This window comes from Dreissena polymorpha, chromosome 9 (genome assembly GCF_020536995.1).
Source record: "Dreissena polymorpha isolate Duluth1 chromosome 9, UMN_Dpol_1.0, whole genome shotgun sequence".
Classification (NCBI taxonomy): Eukaryota; Metazoa; Mollusca; class Bivalvia; order Myida; family Dreissenidae; genus Dreissena; species Dreissena polymorpha.
The window spans coordinates 30,925,492-30,946,509 of record NC_068363.1 but is presented as its reverse complement, the minus strand read 5'-3'; the positions used below and the strand labels follow the sequence as shown (position 1 = coordinate 30,946,509).

Below are 21,018 nucleotides of genomic sequence, written 5' to 3'. Positions count from 1 at the left end.
TGTAACTAAAATTGCGCTTCAATTATTTGATGGTGTATTATGAAGCAGTAGAACACACTAAAATTGTGTGTGTTTTTCTCACATGAACAGGTATGAGACTAACATGTACACTTCTGCTTATATTACACCTATACACACGGTAACATGTTTGCCCATGAATAAACTAAAAAATAAAAGACGGATCTAATTTGAAAGAAGAATGAGGAATATTGCGTTGAATATTGTTTTTTTGGCATTGTTTAACTTACTTATGATTTGATATGCTCATTTACAAGCGCCCATTTTGGAATCATCTTGGCACACACTTAAAGTAAATAAAGAATAGTGTAAATTGTAATTTAAATATTATTGTGAGTGCATGTTTCTTAAGCAACGAAGCCCGCAGTTTTAGAAGACCCATTGCAACATATAATTCATGTTATTTTTTCTACGCTCTTGTACATTGCTGGCCTGGATGCAGACATACACCTTTAAATGTAACTTATTGGCTTGATTTATGTCAGCTGTAAATAAAAAACTACTCGCTGTTATATTTAGGGGAAATGTAACGAGTATTACCAGTTGTTTAATTTGCATAATACTTGCAAAGATAAATGATTTCTGGTTCAGTCAAGTCAAATATCGTGTTGTACGCATTATTAAATGAAATACTTATGTTTATGTGTTGTTTGCCTCAAAGGCTCGTTATGATCTTATGCAAATATAAGATTTATCATTTTCACCGAAATGCTTCAGGACTACTGTCAGCCGTATTTGTAGGTCTAAGACTATAATTAATGTTCACTTAAAAAGGAGCAATTATCGATGCAAATGAACCTTTACAAATGCATCTTTGTTTTAAATCTGTTTAGTGTATATGACTATAGGACTCGACAAAGATTGCATATGGTGGTGTAACTGCATTAATAATTGTGTTAATTAGAAATCTTTATGTAAACGAAGTAAGGTGTCAATAAATATCTAATGGACAGATTACGAGAGCGCAAATAATTCATTCTTTATTCGACGTAATCATTGCTATGTTTGGCGTCAATTTTTCTCAAATATCTAACTACTTTCGAAAATCAACATATGTTGTGAGAAGATGATGCTATAATATTAAAAAAAAAGAATTACACAAACTTATATACGTTGTAATTTATAATATTAACCTTAACAATAACACATCTGTCTTTGCCGGCAGGGAGTCGGCCATTTTAGGAATATAAATAACTCAAATGATATGATGCTAGAAACAACTATATATAAGTCAATAAATAATATTTGAAGCTTAACCAATTAAAATAAAAACTGTTTTTTTTTCATAGTTTAACACACAATGTAAATGTAATACAAACGGATATTGAATACAGAAATATCCTATATAGCAATAGGTACATTTCCATTCATAGGAAATACATGTTATAATAACGTTAAGTAGTATTATATATACAAGAGCTTAATACTGCATAACGAAGCGTAGGATCGTGTCATTGTTACTTGTTCACATGTGAGCATCCTCGTCGCATGTTTGTTTGACGAAAAAAGGACTAATCATTGCGTGTTCACTGTTTCATTCTGCATTGTTATAAAATTACTGTTGGAATGTGTATCTTCGTTTAGGAAAATATACGTTTAAATTACTTTAAGCAATACATTCACGCGTCATACAAACATTCTCGCGAGCTGGCTATAACGGGAGACGTAGTTGACGTTACCGATATCGTGTTTTAATTGTCCTGAACGGAAGATTTCAATTTGCGTTACGGAATATGACAAGCGGGAGAAAGCTATACAATATTAAATGGTTAACTGTTTTAACATGTGTTGCCTCCCCTTTTTTGTTTCGGTGTATAAACGATTGTCAAAAAAAGCAAATATTACTTTCGCTTGATATCCGAAAAATATACCATTCAGCTATTTTTGCCTTTGGAATTTTAAGCATTGAGATAAAGAAATCTTGATTATTTTTAGTTTAAGGTAGAAAAACGGAACACCCATTAGGCAAAAGCATGTATTGATTTTACTTTCGAAAAATACAAAAACGAAAATGCCACAATACAATGACTATAACAATGGCAGCATAATGCATAAACGAAATTGTCGTTCATCTAACGGCCTGTTGGTCTTTTCGTTCGCTTCTAATTATATACAAAATAAAATACAATATTGCTATTTTATAACGAGCGCTGGTTCCAATTTATTGTGGGCAAAACCGAGCAACTAATGCACGTGCTAAAATAAATGGTATGAAAACAGACAAAATGCCGTCATTGTTCCGTGCTTTACAGATTTGTCCAATCAATGCCGAAATACAGTAAAGAATTTTCATCGGGAGTTTATTTCTACAATGAACGGCTGACGATGGCATACAACTAGAAGGGATGGATAAATAACAATGGCAGAGGAAACACGCGTTGATGAAGTATATTAATGCAACTTTACTGTTTAATCCATAACAACACAAAGTAAGGCGTCCCAATCTTATATTCCAATCAGAGTTTTGGTCTATCATAAACGATGCTTATATCATCTGCTATGCCTTTGCTTGGCTGAGCGAGAATAACTTCAGATTTCAATGCATTTACATATTATTCAGTGTCATAAGGATATTACGTATCTGCGATTATAACTGGATTATAAGATATTAACATACTAATGAGCAATGATTACATAAATGAAAGTGCGTTCAAACTTTTCATTAAAGAGTGTGATTAAATAATTGGACATTCGTGTGAGAATGTGTATGGTTACAGGATAACATACAGTTAAAGTAAGTTTTTTCGCAAATGGGAACAGGAATTTAAAAAATTCGTCCCGCGAGCAGGAATTGAACCAGCGACCTAAGGATTACAGTTTCAGAAACCACTACAGTCCTCCGCTCTACCAACTGAGCTATCACGGGATACGTTAATATGAGTAGACGTGATCGATAACGTACTATCAAATTGTACCGAACGGATCATTGCAATGCGCCATACGGAATCTGACAAGCGTATGGAAGCTATTTATCATTTCCGACTTGGCGTTTGCAATATTAAATGGTTGACTCTTGTTTTGTTATGACATCAAATCGCAAGTTTAGCCTCCCCTTCTTTTGTTCGGTTGGTATTCAGTTATGAAAAACAAGTAAATAATTGTATTTATTATTAATTATGATTTAAAAAAAACCTATCATGTCGCTTCATGCATTTTAATTCTTTATTTTAAGCAAAGTGATGCAAACAGTTATTGTTTGACATAATTGCACATTAAGGGCGTCCATACATTCCAACGACAGCAGTTTACGTTCGCTCTTGAGTGTTCGTATGTGCTTACTTGAGCATGTGTTTGTTAATATATGTAGCTTGTGTTTGTTTTTAATTATATGTTAACAGAGGGCAAACATTTTGAAGAACAAGTTATTTTAACTAATATCTCCAAAAAGGTTAGAAAACGCGGCCATATAAACTATTCATTTAGTTTAAATGTGTGAATCATCCATGTGCTTTGTCATCGTTTTATAACGATATTCAATCATCCAAACTATCCAAATCTTAAACTATTCCATCACATGTTGCACTTTAATAAGCGAACACACTCAAACGTACCGCAAACGATAACAAATTCCAAAATTAATTAAACCAAACACAACAATTACTTTTGGGTCGGCATCGAAAAATTATGATCGGTTTGGTTAGGTGAAAACACACAACTTGTGTTCATGTATTAAGTGTATTTTGTTGTTAATATTAATTTTATCAAGGTCCAAGCAGTATTGCAGATATGGTTATATTTTAAAGCATGACAGTTTTGTTCAAATGTTGCTGTTTTACCAATGGGCACTTACTAAAATCTATGCGAATGAAATAACTTAAACACTTTTCGCTACGATTTTAACTTTTAAAAGGAACTGCAATAAGGGAAAATGAAACATGTTATATAAATCATTTCTTAAATTAATCAATAATAAGTGTTTTCGTAATATCAAGCATGATTGTTTTTTTTTCCATGCGTACGCAATGGCTCTAACGAGATTCTGCAGATAATACATTCTAATTGCAGGTAAATGATACATTTGTGTCGACACTTCTACTTTTTTTTTATACAAAAAAGAGTGAAAAAGCATAAAGTGTATTACCCGCGAGTCGGATTTGAACCAGCGACCAATGGATGACACTTGTTCATGCCAATACTGTCCTCCGCTCTTCCAACCGGGATATCAATGAGGACGTTATATTGTTTACCGAACAGATCTTGTTTTTATTTACAAATACGTCATATGACCTTACATACGTTTTACCTATTGATTCTTAGTTTTCCTAATTAATGTATTTATTCGTACCTAATCAAGCTATGGCGTATGTTTTAATATAAGCGTAGTTAACAAACTTCACACTGCTTAAATAGTCATTATAAAGTTGTTTGTTTGGCCAACAGCATATTATTTATGGGATGTTACAAAGCGCTATTATTATGAAAGACTAAGTGTGTATCTAATAAAAACATTTGTCTAAATACAATTTATTCCCTACCGTCAAAAATTTACAGTGGACTTAGCCTTTTCACTGTGTGGGCACATAGCTATTGTTGACTTTGATCTGTCATCATGTCACTGCCCCAAGGAAGATACAGATGGCATCATGACAGGTTCCGCCGTCAAAACTATCACTGTATTTGTATTGAAAGGCAGAACAAGTACTTTGACATTGCACATTCATTCACTTTATTAAGGAGGATCGGCCAGCATCAATCGGAAATGTAGGTATGGCCACTTCACAATCAATGAAAATAAAAGTCAACGTGCAGAAAGAAATATCAAGGCATTAGGTTGTATAAATCTAACGCAAAAAGATCAAAGTCATATTCCTAACCGGGAACGAACGATGTGACGAAGTTCACGAAAGGAAAATAGAATTATAGTACGCATACCTTGTTTATGAACTGCGCAGGGATGGTTTTATTACTTGGCTTTTCTACGTAGAAGTCGGGTGCAGAGGATTCTGAATTAATCTGCCTGGCATATATTTGTGTAATTGGAGTCCCATGCATCAACAGTGCGGATGAGTTTGCGTGAATTTGGATTTGCCTCACTATTCTATATTTCAAACGTTTGGCCTGGTAATTTTCGTTCACGTGTTGTATCCCTTCTTGCAATGGCTGTTGATGGGCTCGTAGCCGTGCAGATTTGTGCCTTTCTGACATGGTCGTTCAACTGTAGCAGAGAATACTTGAACGTGGTCTTACAATCTATTAGAAAGCCATATGGTCTATTATGATGTATGCAGAACTTTTAATTTAAAGTTACGAGTGAACACAAGCTGATAATGACTAAACATCGAACGCTGAAACGTTAATATATCGTAAGCATTACATACGATGCGGTTAATTAAGCACTGAGTATTTGAGTGAACGTGATGTCAAATAATTCATACATCTAACGCTTAAGTTATAATTTTCAATGTATTAAATACAAAGCTATCAATATGTATTGCCCGATGTATCAAGATTTAAACATTGGTATGGCGTCCGATATGGAACATTATAATTGTAAAAGCACACAAAAGAACTCCCGTCGTTTTCCTAAACTGTCTAGAACCCACTCAACATTGGATGGGCTTAAGTCTGATATAATTGTCAAAATGTCAAGAAATAAAGCTATATGAAATCGAAAATTAAAAAAATAACGACAGAGGGATATTCCCGATTTCGACATGTGATGATTTACTACAAATATGGATACGCCATAGGCCTGTTATAATTGCTTTTTTCAGAAAAATCTGAATTTGCTAATGTGAAGAATAATAACCGCCTGAATTGCGTATTATATTACACTCTAACAAGACAAAGTACCAAAAGGTTATAGCGTTTGAAATGCATACCTTCTTAATATGCAAAAAAACTGACATAATTCTGGATTCTTTGTTTGATAAGGACAAGGAAGTAAACTAGATAACAACTCATTGTATAGAAACAGTCAAGTGCTTGACTCAAATCAAATACAACTCAATCACATGAACATTTTTTATCACGCGCGTTTAAAAATAACCTTATCCCACAATTTCATAATTCATACTGATACGAATGGAAACATACCAATCTGAATAAAGATTTCAAGAAGGGTAACTTATGCAAGCAAAAGGGACGTACATGTTGATTTTATTGCATTATGTAATGAACGTGCATGTACTTGAAAACATTTCCATAGCGATTGTCATAAACTACATTGAAGTGATCATAAAATTATACAATACTATTTTTAAATATGTATACACGAACATTAAAATAATAGGTGAGTAAAAATATCAATCAAGATCATGCAAGGCTTAGAAAGATATCTTTGTCGAGCGCTGACATATTTTTTGTTAAATAATTTAAGTCTGATCTTCAATCTATACGCACCTAATATATTGTATCTAAGAGTTATGTGTTCATAGTATTCTTTCCTCATCAATCTTAAATCGACTTCAAAAAACGTCGAATATGAACACATATAGATGGATTGTTATGCATATTATCTTTAACGACACAAATAATACAAAGCATTAAAATAACGAAAGTGCAAAGTTGTGCTTGAAAATGAAAATATAAAACTTAAGCTTTCATTCAATCAGGTTTCGGTTGATTGCGCATGAATTGCATGTTTAACATGAATTGGTGTATTTATCGTCTTAACCTGGTCGGTTTACAAATGAGATAGTTGTAGCTCAGTATTACAAAGAGCAAAGAATTCTTCTTGATTGTTATCATATTCTTAACTATTATAACGTAAAACAAAATAGTATGTTCTTTTTAAAACATAATTTTGTAAATCGAAATGTTTAATGATTACAACAACGTTTAGATTAAACCGTTTTGGCGCTGTGCATGAACAAAATATGTCACAATTGTACAATGCTAACTGTGTCGCTCATTACTTGAGCCGCGGGGTATTCCCAACCCGGAAGATTTGAAAGATGAAGAGCAACGCTTTAACTAGATTATCTCTACAACAGGCAAACCTGAGTCAAATATAGTAACGGAAGTAAATGTTTGTAAATGTAATCGTTGTCTTGTAAACGTAACTCTGTCTTTGTCATCTGATGTCCTATATACTATTTTAGAAACATCGACAGCTAGCTGAAATGTACGGGTGTTCCCCAAATTATTTTTTTATAAAACACATTTGCACTTTCGATTTATCTTTTCTTTGCGATTTGATACATACACTGAAAAGGGACTTAAACAATGAGTATTGAAATAAATTAATATAAACAGAAATGATTATGTTCCACGCTGAGGTCGTTGCGACAAACATTGCCATTAAAATAACTTACAAGCGCATCATGACACACGTATAAACACTATAACTAACATGCATTAGAAATGTAATTGCAAATGAGCATGAGTGACGCTTTGAGACAAGATTTAAATCTAAGCGAAATACAGTTATTTGTTGTTGTTTTCTCTCGATGGTTTGTTTGCGAGAATGTACAAGCTTCTGTCACGTTCGTTCACAAAGATGATCTGTTTTCAATCGAGTTGAAAATATAAAGTCATATTCCATCGAATACACTTACCTGCAAGGGCGATGTTGTAAGCTTTTATGCTATTTGTTTCTTGCAAGCCTTTTAATTAAATATGTGCACTTAAAACATCGCGATTAGTACTCATTTTGTTAAGGTTTTCACGTTTAAATCGTGTGAATGCATGTGGTATATAGATCGCAATTGTTAGTTTGATTGCGATTGAAAAATAAAACTATTTTTAAACAATATAACTTTCAAAATAAAAGCTCATAATAAACAATCAATTCGTTTCAGTTCGTTTTATTTTGCCATGAACATCAATAATACTTGTTTTATAATTCATATTACAGGTATGCAAATGAATCTAAGGATATTTGTTGCACTTCTGTAGATTATGGGTTTTAATTCACGAGAGATCACAAAAAATGTGAACGAGTATATCACGAGTGGTACAGCCACGATTGAAAATATGTATTAACTATGATCACGAGTGAATACAAATCGATGATCAACCGAAAACCAAAATATTTGCTTGCTATGTGATGTTTTTCCAACCTTGTATATACATATTACAGAGTTCCGATTGCGATTTTAGACGAAACAATTAAAACATGACGCCAAAGAAACGACTTGATTATAATTTTATTTTTGACTGTTTGAAACATTGAATTATCGTTTTGAAATAACTAATATTAAACATAAAGCAATGACAAGCTTTCAAACATATGTAGTGTAAAAAAAAATACTCAGTAATAATATTTTATAAAAAGTAACGCTTTAACGTAGTTTACGTTTATTCGAAAACATTACTTCTGAAAGTTATTATGATTAATGAATAATCACAATAAAACATTATCCGTCAAGAAATTCCTTTAACTATCCATCTAACTTTTATTTTAAACACTATAGAAAATACATCAGAGACAAGAAAGTACATGAAAATTATTCAACATTGTATTGTTACTTATCGAATGCTTCGGAAGAAATTAAATGAATGATAACATTTATAATTAGATACATGTTTGAAAATATAGATTATTAGTAAATATGGAGTATAGTTACTCATACAACAATAGCAAAAGAATTAGGTGACATAAATAAATGATAAAATCAAAAATATATAAGCTTTAAAAATGTGTATTGGTCACTCTGGACACCGTAGTGCCAGCACATTGTTTGTGATGAATGTCATTTTATACACTAGTACATGCATTATACCTTTATCTTTTCTTGTAATTACTACTTTGTTTTCCTTTCAAAAAATAAAAAAACGAGCGTGGTCGTTTTTTTCTCGTTGGTTGTGAGGACGTGGACCCCCTAAAGGTAGCCCTGCGTTTCCCAATCGGAAGACCGGACTGCCAAGCGTTAGTGAGAGGGCGAACGGCACCGTAGTGTACGTGTTCAGGGACATTAAGGTACCAGTTTCTATCCAGTTGCGTATACTCATTTTCTTGTGCAAAACGTACGAATGGCTGACCAACTACTGACTTAACAACCGTTCGATCCATATCTTCAGGCAGTGGCATGCTATATCTCAAAGGTTTGTCATGTTGTTTTGTCTCTCTGTAGACTTTAGTTGGATATGAATTCGCAAGTCGCTGACGCTTCTCATGCATTTGAAGCTGTTGACTTCGGTCCGGATACCGAAGGAATCCATGACTTTCATTTCTAGGATCTATGGATTTATCTCGATCTGTTAAATTGCCATCAGCTAAGCTATCTCTCGATTCAACATCAACTGATTCATAATCTTTAATAGGTGTGACAGGGCGGCGTTCTGCAAATTTTTCAGTAGCACTGTGTGATGGTAATAAGCATGTAACATTTAGTTTTGTGCAAATGCTTTCCATAGCATCCTCAATCGACGGATGACATGCTTGCTGTCTTTTAAGGCTATCGATCGTCTTGGACATTTGTGTTTTCATCTGATTTATTTTATGTTCAAGTAAATACTGATAAACATCATTCCCTATCAGTTTTATGCCTTCATATTGCTTTTGCAAAGTAGTAAAGTCAGACTTGAACTCCCCTATGTCTTTCATCCACCTTTCCTTTGTTTCATTAACATGCTGTTCAGTCGCGTCAATTATTTGTGTTCCAATATTATCCACACATGTTCCGCGTTCTTTAGAATGTCGTTCGATTTCAGCGAGTTGTTTCCCAAATGTTATTAGGTCACTAAAGGCTTCAATATTTCCTCGCGATGTTAGTTCTTCCAGTGTTACTACACCGTTGCAAGACCTATGCTCCCCAAATACTAATACGCACTTTTCACAGCAAACAAGATTGTGATTGTAACATATGTACCGCACGGTTTCTGAAGAATGATTTTTACATTTTGCCAACGTTGATATAGAACATATTTCTTCATAGTGTTTGTTTAGTTCATATGCGTCTTTGAAGACTTTGATGTTGTGATGACGACTTGTTTTGTTAACCGTGTGGGATGTCGAACACGCTGGACACAGACTTTCGTTACATTCCATGCAAAATGCCGTGCAATTTGGTTCTCTTTTATCCGTTCTTAAACATTGCTGACACATAACCATACCATGAAAGTCCGCAGACATGGTGAATATATTTATTTGTGTTAGAACTGTGATATCAAAACTGTTATTTCACAACGTAATTATGAACGATTAAACTCAAGATAACGATTTTTCAAAACTCTTCTGTCTTATATAGTACCAACTGACGAATCACAGTTACGCCGTTAAAGTTCTTTCACTCTTCCTAGTAAGAAATCGCTTTTATATTGCCTAAACAAAGGAATGACTGTTAAATACTAGACGCATGGGTCGTATATCAACAGTCAGCAAAGTTTGTAAACGGAATCCCAAAGTTTCTATGTTTGTGTTACTATTTTTGTCTATTTTGCAAATTTAAACTAAACAAATCAACTGATTAAACTTATTTTATAAAAAATGTATAAATAAATCAACACATACATTAATTAATTAATTTATAAAGTAAGTATTCATTTAATTAATTACTTTATAAAAAGTAAATAAATACATACATTAATTAATTACCTAATGTTTAATAAATATTTCTGAATTTATTTATTTATTTATATGATACTCGATTTTGAATTCACAGCAACATGTACGAATACAACATTGGCATTGCCAATATGTTCATGTGCACGATAATTTCTTAATTTGTTAAATGTCCCAATACAAATAATAGACAAAAGGTATTCCTAAACTCAAGTCAAATTCATATTTGATCAACGTGATGTTTTTTGCAATGTTACTGTATTATACTTTTAATCAGTTACATACTCTAAACATGACCATGTTGTGTTGAATTTTGTTCAGCTACACTGTACTTTATTTTTCTTAACAACCAAATTAAGTTTACGCTTAATACAAACAGCTCAAAAGACAAGAAATAAAACTTCGTTAAACACAAAAAGAGCAGTGAAGTTCAAAAGACATTAACATAACCTTTTGTATTTATTTACATATTTACTAATTGTATTACACTACCCTCGCTAATATTCGTATTTTGTTAACAAGGATTTGTATTAACTTAAAAAAAACGTTTTTGACAATTTCGTTTTAATTTGTTGTTGGTCAAACCGTGAACAAGTCATTTGATATGGGAGAAAATCAAATGATGACGTTGAAGTCCTATATTTAGCCTTTACAGGAAGACATTACTGTTTATATGCTTCAATGCAGTTCACATTTCAAGTTTTTTATGCAACATTGTTTAAATGACGTCTTAAGCAACCTATTTTTCTGTGTGTATATAACAAAGACTAAGTTACAAAGAAGTCTTCCGGGTATAATATTAAGGGGGTTACACGATGACAAATGGGTTTCATAACATATCTTATTTAACTACCAAGTGAATCAAGATATAACTACACCGTATTGATAGCTTTTCGTTTGAAGAAACCTGACTTAATATTAAATCAGTTTTGAGTTTTGGCGTGGGTTTAATAACAAAGTTGTGCGACCGTATATCTTGTAAACGTGCAAGGTTTAAATAAAGCTGCGCCTGTTATAACACTTGCGTAACACTACACCAAGACCGGTAAATACCCTCAAAATTCAGTCGATACCCCACGGGAGGTGTTAATTATAATAATTCAAAAATAATATTAAAACAAAAGTACGTATAACTTTAAAATTAATAACAAAAACAAATATGTTTGGTTTGTAACAACAAAGATAATTTGTTTGTTGTATTGATACAATTTGATTGAAGATGACGGAATGAGCAAAAAAGTTTAAATAGATAGCCATAGATAAACAAAAGATCTTAATCAATAAAAGCACAAGTATATCTTCCCTGCTGTGTTCTTACTAAAACGAAACGGCTTTATCCGCACTTTGTTTAAATTGAACTAAAGCGGAACGGCGTTTATCTATAGTTGTTATCAAGGAACTAAACCGGAACTGTTGTCTTGTTCAAAAACTAAACTAAACTTGAACGGCGTTATTCGATTTTTTTAACCTGAACTTAACCGGAGCGGCGCTATCCGCATTTATTTCATGGGATCTTAACAGGAACGGCGTTATATGCAATTGTTAAACTAGGAACTTTACCGGAACGGAGTTATCAGAATTTATTAAATAGTCTAGGATATAAACCAGAACGGGTTATATGCAGTTGTTAAAATATGAACTTTTCCGGAACGGCGTTATACACAGTTGTTTAAACAGGACCTAAACCAGAACTGCGTTATCCGCAGTTGCTTTATAGGACAAAAACCGAAAAAGCTCTTTCCGTAGGTGTTAAAAGGAACTTAACCGAAACGGCGTTTTACGAAGTTTTTAAATAATTACCTGACCGGAACATCTTTATCCGCAGTTATAATATGCCATCTTATCCGGAATTTATCCGTATTTGCGTAATAAGAACTAAACCGGAACTACGCTATTCGCAGTTGCTAAATAGGAACACACCAAAACGGCTCTTTCCGTAGTTGTTAGATAGGAACTAAATCGTGAAAGCTGTATACGTTGTTGTTCAATGTTAACTTAACGGGACAGCTTTATCCACATTTGTAAAACACGAACTAAATTAGAAGGACTTAGTTAGTAAATAGAATCAAATCATGAACGGCTTTATCCGCAGTTATTAAATTGGACTAAACCGCAACGGCCTTACCAACAGTTGTAGAATATACAGGGATCGGTTCGAAACATTCATATTACCATCATATGTAGGTGGCATTTTTTGTTGTTAAATTTTTTAGTAATAACTTTACGTCCAAACTTCCTCTTAAATAAGAAAAACAATATCAAAAATATATTGTGTGTAAATATTTCAAAGTTGAAATAAATGTATTACTGACCAGTTGCAGCCCTTTTTAAGTAGTTGGGACAATTCCAAAGAGCAGTCTTTAAGGTTCCTGGTATTCGATCGTTTGCAGTGATTGACAAATGTAGCACATTATTTACTTATTATTATGTGTAGTTGCCAATAAAAACATGCTACTCTTCATGTAATTGCCTTTATTAATTGAAACTGGATATGTTAAATTTACGTTATACTGTAAATAGCCAGCGTCCAAAGAGTATTTTTTGCATGCGTAGTTTCAATGTTTAAAATAGGACTGAAATTCTTCCCGTGAGTCATTTTATAATTAAATGCCTCGTATAAGATAACATGTTTTTTTTTTATATAAATTCCTGTTTATGTAGAATAAGTTACGAATTTAAAATAAAACTCGCACACCTGAATTTTACTCTCGCCAATAAGGCTCCCTGTTGATATTGAGCGCAAAATAATTTGTGTTCATGACTTAATTATGATTATAATACAAGACGTTGATATGACGTTGATTTTACTGAACGCTTTTGTTTAAATAGTTTAAATGAATTAATAACGTTTTTGTGCGAAAGCGCGTGTTATTCCATTGTCATTAGTTTAGCCAGTGTAATGCTTGTTCCATTGCAAGAGATTAATCGACTGATCGATTAATTATTACATATTTCGTAAATGACACACCTTAACATACTGCGTTCACAGTAAATGTGTAACATTTTCTAATAATAAAACTTCGGAGTTGGTTATGCAACTAAATGTGTTTGAATAGCTGTTGCAAAATTTCACCAATTCTTTAAATGTATTGCCTGTACTTTTAGTGTTTAATGAGCTTATTGAATGCCTGATGCGTTTCTCAAAAGTCTCTTATTAATAATACACACATCGCCTTTAAATATCTTCATAATGGTTTTGGCAACTATTCATGAAAGATAACGCATCGCTCGCTCTTAATCATAATGGGCTGTAAAGAAATAATACCCCGCCGTTATATGTCTTAGAAGTATAACAGCTCTCGCCGATTATTTAATTTCCAATGCCATTGCAAACCATAATAATACCATTATCTTCGTAAATCAAGATTATTGTATTTATTACAACGTTACGGATAACAACTAGTGGTTTCGGATTTGTGTTGTTTCTAAAACTACCCAAATGTTCAAGTATATTTTTATCAATTGTTATCCAGCCAGCTCTCTGCAAAATGCCATGTAAAATTTGGACACCGCCATTGTGCCTTCAGGTGATTGTTTACATTGAAAAAAATAGTTGTATGCATTTCAAACGCATAACCTATTCATAACATATCTATGTGAAGACGGTTAAGGCTCGCACTTCTATTAGGTAGGAATGTTGACATTGGTTTGGCAAATCTGCAATATTCTTAATAAATCATTCAAAATCTTATGTATATACCATTAATAGGTCATTTTTCCCAAATTTAACTTTTAGGTTAAATACAAACATACCGAATGTGTTGTGACATCAACGAATATACGTCATAGTCGTGTGAAATAACGCTCAACTTGCATATGGGGTAGGACGGGTTTGGACATTTATCGTGCAATATGATGTTTATAACTATAACACATCCATGAGTTGAATTATTTGACGACGGAAAGAAAATCTGTGTGTGTGTGTGTGTGTGTGTGTGTGTGTGTGTGTGTGTGTGTGTGTGTGTGTGTGTGTGTGTGTGTGTGTGTGTGTGTGTGTGTGTGTGTGTGTGTGTGTGTGTGTGTGTGTGTGTGTGTGTGTGTGTGTGTGTGTGTGTGTGTGTGTGTGGTGTGTGTGTGTGTGTGTGTGTGTGTGTGTGTGTGTGTGTGTGTGTGTGTGTGTGTGTGTGTGTGTGTGTGTGTGTGTGTGTGTGTGTGTGTGTGTGTGTGTGTGTGTGTGTGTGTGTGTGTGTGTGTGTGTGTGTGTGTGTGTGTGTGTGTGTGTGTGTGTGTGTGTGTGTGTGTGTGTGTGTGTGTGTGTGTGTGTGTGTGTGTGTGTGTGTGTGTGTGTGTGTGTGTGTGTGTGTGTGTGTGTGTGTTTTAGTAATTCATACCGATAATTTATACGCAAATGTACTTGTACCAAATATTGTTCTGAATTTACAACCATTATCGGAAAATTGATAAGAAGTTTATAACATTATTATACTAATGAAGCTTAATTAGTGCAATGATATATATTTAAAGCCGTTTAAAGTCCCCGCCAGGAAAATGGCGGAAACAGAAAATACTTCTAGGCATGTTAGTCTTTGTGTGCGTTTGGAGGATTATCATATCAATTCCGTTGTCAAAATAAACTAAACACAACTTGTTCACATTGTTTAGCGCATCGTTAGTTCCCGATTTAATTTGATTGTTTTACGTATGAGACCTAAAAGAAAATTTCAACACCCAAACTATCTCTCATTATTATTCATTTCGTGTTTTCGAATGTGCCGACATATGTGTGCAAGCCTCTTTGAATAAGTGTCAAAACATTTGTTAACCATTCTACCTAAACAAACAAATCACTCAATACATCAGTTTTTCCTTCCTGGACCTATGCACGTCTGTTTTTAGTGAATCCTTGGCATTATCCTTGTAGACGTTGTACTTTAAGCATGCAACTCATAACATCAACAAGCTTGGTTTAACATGCTACGAACTATATGCATACGTCTTAAATGATGTAGTTAAAAATAATGATGGCAATATGTTTGGTATGCGAACTTGATATTCTCTAAAAATATTTTTTAAACCAGTCGTGTACATGCAATGTAATTTAAATGTGTTCTGTTGTTAACCAAACTGCACTAACCATAATTTTTTATTTAACCATGTATTCCATTTCAATGGCGCCATTGCGTAGTGTATAACATATACTAAACATTAATTCTCAGTACAACGATAAAAAAGATTTGGATGTATATTAACTGGACTTTCTTTTTACAGCCATGAGAACATATGACTAAATGCCTGGTCCTTCCAGACAGTTAGCCGATTATGAAATCTAATTTGTTTAATCTATTTTTTTTGTATTTATCTAATTTGGATTCAGAACAAGCGGAACTGTTAAACAATGGTTATCCTTTGTTTTCCGACTCGAATGAGTATCATCCAAGATTTTTAATTTACCTTCAAACAAACATGATTTTTCTTTGAATTTCAAGCGGGCTGTTCGAAGCATTCATTTAAAAAAGAAATAATAATCATCCTTCATGCCTAGAAAAATATTTAGACTGGAATGCGATTTCCAATTTATAGGGATGCACTCAAGTTTTATCATATTCCGATTTATAAACAGTTACTGTTCTTAATCACTGCATTTTTCTTTAAGCTATTCATTTTACAGTGAATATTTTAGTGTTCAAATTTAATTATTATTGTAAAATTCGATAAAGGGAGATATCAAAATTAAAAAGCTAAAATATTTACCATGAAATTAAATTAAAAAATAATTTAAATTTATAAATAAAAAAAAAAAAAAAAAAAAGGAAGATCATTAAAAAAATACGGCCGAAAGAGTTATGGTTCATGTTTACTGCACTTTTCCTAGTTACCTGCTGTTTATATTTCTAGTTTCAAGTAAATCCCTTCAGTAGATTTAGAGTTATACTCCGGACAAAAACTTACTTTCAAATTAAATAAAGGGAGATAATTCAAAACCTAAGGTACAAAACGTTATGGTTCTTAGTTACTGCACTTCTACTACTTGCCATCTGTTTATATTTTTAGTTTCAAGTAAATCCCTTCAGTAGATTTAGAGTTCTGCTCCGGACAAAAAAATAACTAAAAATTATATAAAAAGGGAGATAATTAAAACAACTAAGGTATATAGAGTTATGGTACTTGGTAACTGTACTTTTCCTAGTTGCCATCTGTTTATATTCTAAGTTTAAAGTAAATCCATCGAATTTATTGCGAGTCATGCTTTCGGACGGACGCACAGACGGACAGACGGACGGGACCAATTACAATCTCCCCTCCAATTTTTTATCGCCGGGGATAAAACAAATCAATTATCGGGTGAAGTCGTTTTAGAGCCTTGCAAACTCGATTCCATTAAATTTATAAATCGGAGCTCGACATCTTAACTTTTACTTAACAATAAGTTTATAACAATACGCACAATGCAAAACATTTTATTAGTTGTTATCCTTAGTATATGTTCTTTTTATGATCGGCAACATAATCCAAAATAATGTTTTTTCTCAGGACCGATTTTTCGTCGGTAACCGATGAAGTCTGGTTATGATTTGTTTTGTATACAGCAATGTATGCAAGTTTTCATTCCATTTGAGTACCACAACATATATCGCTTCATCGTATAGTTGCTTCAATTAGTAGCCCTAGAGCTTAATTAAAGCAAGACGGTGCTTACAGATTATGTTTTGATTTCTAACTCGACATCTTTGTGCTATTTAATGCATTTCCTTTTATTTTCAGAGAAAACAGGAGCCAGTTATTAACATACAATAAGTCAGAAGATCAACATGAAGTTGCTTTTAGAACTCACATTGCACTATGAAATATATTTTCTGAGTTGTCTTCTAGGGACGCTTCTATGAAGGTTAACACAATAATGTTAATATTAATGCAAATTGTATCCATTCAACATAATCGCTATTGTCGTTGGTTTGTGTACGATGTGGGGCTTCCCTTATATATTGTCTAAAAATCTCCAACTATGTTATAATGATTAAATTTACATGTACTCATAATGCTATTTTGGGAAAATCTGTTAATAAATTTCGACTTTTTTTATCTCATTTCACGGCTATATGGCCTTCTGGCATGACCTCGAGAATACACGGAATCGAAAATCCCTTTCGCAGAGTTCTAAAGATGCTTGAGTAATTGTTAGGCATTTCAACATAATACACATAATTTCACAAGTCATAAATCAAAGAGATTTGGTTCCGTCTCAGCCTGAAATATCATCGCCTTACAGCCGCAGAAAACATATGCCTCGATGTCTGTCATTCTAAGTCATTAGTCGATCACGAATCAAATCGCGATATATAATAAGCGGAAATGTCCGAAATAGCTATCGTTTGTTATTTGAGTTGAATCTGTATTCAAGAAATTGTTAATTACTTGTAAATATCAAAGTCTTTCTTTAACAGCATTGGGTCAATCGGATACGATTATCAAAGCCTTCAACAAAAAGACGAATAATTACATGTATTTCTAGAGGATTTATACGTTTGATCTGCATTAGTCCTGATGTAATAGTTGGTTTCACTGCTGGAATATCTAGAATGAATAACTAATTTATGTGAAAACACATACACACACTACAACATAATATGTTTATGAACTATTTAAGTCAACGCATACTAGTGATATTTATAGAGTCAGAATAGTAATGAGATTCCGTGTTGTTTGGATGAACGGTTTTCAAATGTGCATTTGGTATTATGTTTACTCGAAAGGGACGTCGTATTATGTTAATCCACATGCCTCTTCTTTTTCTGATTTAACTCAGATTATATAAACATAAGCAATATTAAAACGCAAACTTACTTCAAATGACTTTAGTTTTTATAATTTAACTTCTCCATGTGTACACATATTACAACTTGTTTACTTAATAGCTGTTTGTATAAAAGTGTACTTCGCATTTATGCTTAATGTAATCATAATTTTGATTGTTCCAAGTGCATTGTGCGAAAAAAGAACGTTTCCGATATTATATGTTTAAATTCATTGATGTTGTTGTTAAAATGATCAATTTACATTGTCGGTAATAATGTCTTGTGTGCAAATATTAGTGGGAGCGCATTGCACGTAGAACAATTGTCGCGCCTGATATAACGGCATTCATCTGTATGTTGCCAACTAGAAATATGCAGTCACAATTGCAGCGTTCATTCAATTGGCAAATTAAAGTTTCTGTTTCATTAGGCTTAAAAAGCATCTTACCTTGCCTTATCCAATGCCCTGTCATATAATAAGAACAAAACCAACGATTCTTTTTTCACGTGTATGTATCGTGGCTTGCTATTAATCGTTTTTTCTTTAAAACAACACACAACTGCTAATCTGTGACGCTAAAATGAACATTAACAAAAGCGTATACATATTATGAATAAAGATTTAAAACAAAAATGTATGATATATTGTCGCTCTTGATAACTTTTCTGAAATTTCATCATCACATACTTTTTGTTTTGACACCAACAACTGCCTCGTGAATGTGTTTAAGTTACTTGTGCAACTATGCATAAGTTTAATCGGATAGCTCACTTGGTACCGATCTGGACGTCAAGTCCGATAATCGAGTTTGATCCCAAGCCCTCACATAAGTTGGGTGGATACTTATCACGAAATCCTTTTAAAGGCCATTCTCCCCACCACTGTGGAAGTTGTCAGTTATTGGCATTACTATGTACACTTAACATGTAAACAAGCTTAACCATAAAGTATGTGCGTTTGTTAACACACCGTGGTGATATTGACTGTAATATACGGAAACAAATCGAATGGAAAAAACATAACAAACAATTTTGGAATTATTTTCAATCTATGATGTGGATGTCACTGTTGGTACTGCTTAAATGTTATTGTATTGAATGAACACATATGAGAGAAACCTTAATCATATTTAAGTATCAAATGCATCGCAACTAATATTTGAATTCAAACTTTTTATTCAACGCGGTTCAACATCTAATGTGAAGTTTTATTCTGATTTATTGGTACTGTCGACTTTTTTACATTAATGATATTCCATTTGGAAGCAACATTTTCAGAAAAATGGCACAGTGGTTCGGTTTCATATCAATCTGAAATTTCGTAGCTTTACAGCCGGGCAAATATTGACTTGATGTATGCCACTCATGGTAATCGGTATGTGTAGAATCTAATCTGGTTAAAGACCAAGCAGAAACCTCGAAGCTATGTTTGATTTTCAGGTCTCAATAGTTGTCTTCAAGGAATGTTTCATTATTTTTCGAATAAACAGGTTTTCATTCAAACAACCTTTCATATATTTAAGTCGGCATTCCGAATCTTTTTCTACAGAGACGAATAAACAAGCATACTGCTTACAGTTGGCAAGTTGAATTGAAAAGCATATCTGCACTAACACAATGCTGGTATAATTTGTTCAGTGAAGGATTGAGGTACTTCCCAAAACATAAATCCTATCCTTTAACTATCTTTATAATGGTTATTTTGACGCGAACTAAAGGAAAACAAATCGGCTCTATTGATTACAGCTGCCAAGAAATAACATAAAGCTGCTATATATAACGGAAATATATTATCACTGGCTTCTCCATTTGAAAAATCATTTCAAATCTAAAAAAGATATCGATGTTGTAAATAAAGCATCGTGTTTTACGTATTCTCATAAACGCTTATGATAATGCATTGTTTTCCTCCAAGGCTCGTTATAGAACTAATACAACTACAAGATTAATCTTTGTAACCAAAATTATTCCGGGCTACTGTCAAATCTATGTGTAGTTCTACGACTATTATTAATTTTCACCAAAACAGCAGGAATGATAGACTCATTTGAATCTTAAAAACTAATTATGTGTTTACAATCTATAAGGTATATATAGAGAGAATCGTGCAATATGAAATGAATGATATCTAGTATTATGTGTGCAATGCGTGTGTTATTGTGTTCTGCTTTTATTGTTATATACATACAATAAGACATTTTGAAGTTATGGTATTGAAGTTTCAACAAATATTTCTTTAACGAAATGCCTATAGTACGCGTGAGCAAATAAATTCATTATTTGTTTTTAATCAAATGCACCATGTTTGATGTAACTTTTCACCAAGAACAAGGTACTTTCCAATATCACACAACACCTAGTAGGAAAGATAAGGCCATTACCATAAAAAATTGCTTTAAATTAAATATCACGGTCTATGAACAAGTTTGACAATATTAATTTGTATTACAAAATTAACCCTTTTTTAAATATCATGGTTGACCACGTTCCCCAAAGAGGCCATGAACCACGGTATGACACATTGCTGCCCATAAATAAAACATGGTCATTCTAAGGTAACGTATGGTCGTTGAAACTCGCATAAGCATGCTTTTTAAGTAGAATTTTTTTTTTACTATTTTATTTCAAACATGTGATTTGTTATTGAAACCTGAGTTTGATGCATACGTGCACTCCACTCTGCTAGTTCAATACCACTAAATCTAATCGACATTTTAAGCATCGCATTTTGCCCATTGTTATGCATTTACTCTCATTTAGAATATACAATGTTTTAATTGAAATATTTTATCAACGCAATCCTGACTGTTTTAATCTTCG

General features: G+C 33.0%; 1 non-coding gene across 1 annotated transcript; it reads right to left on the bottom strand.

The window, feature by feature from the left end:
• Positions 1-2,794: 2,794 nt before the first annotated feature.
• Positions 2,795-2,884, bottom strand: Trnay-gua (transfer RNA tyrosine (anticodon GUA)). Its single transcript is given in 2 exon segments — positions 2,795-2,830; positions 2,848-2,884. It is a non-coding gene; the product is annotated as a tRNA-Tyr (tRNA).
• Positions 2,885-21,018: the final 18,134 nt, after the last annotated feature.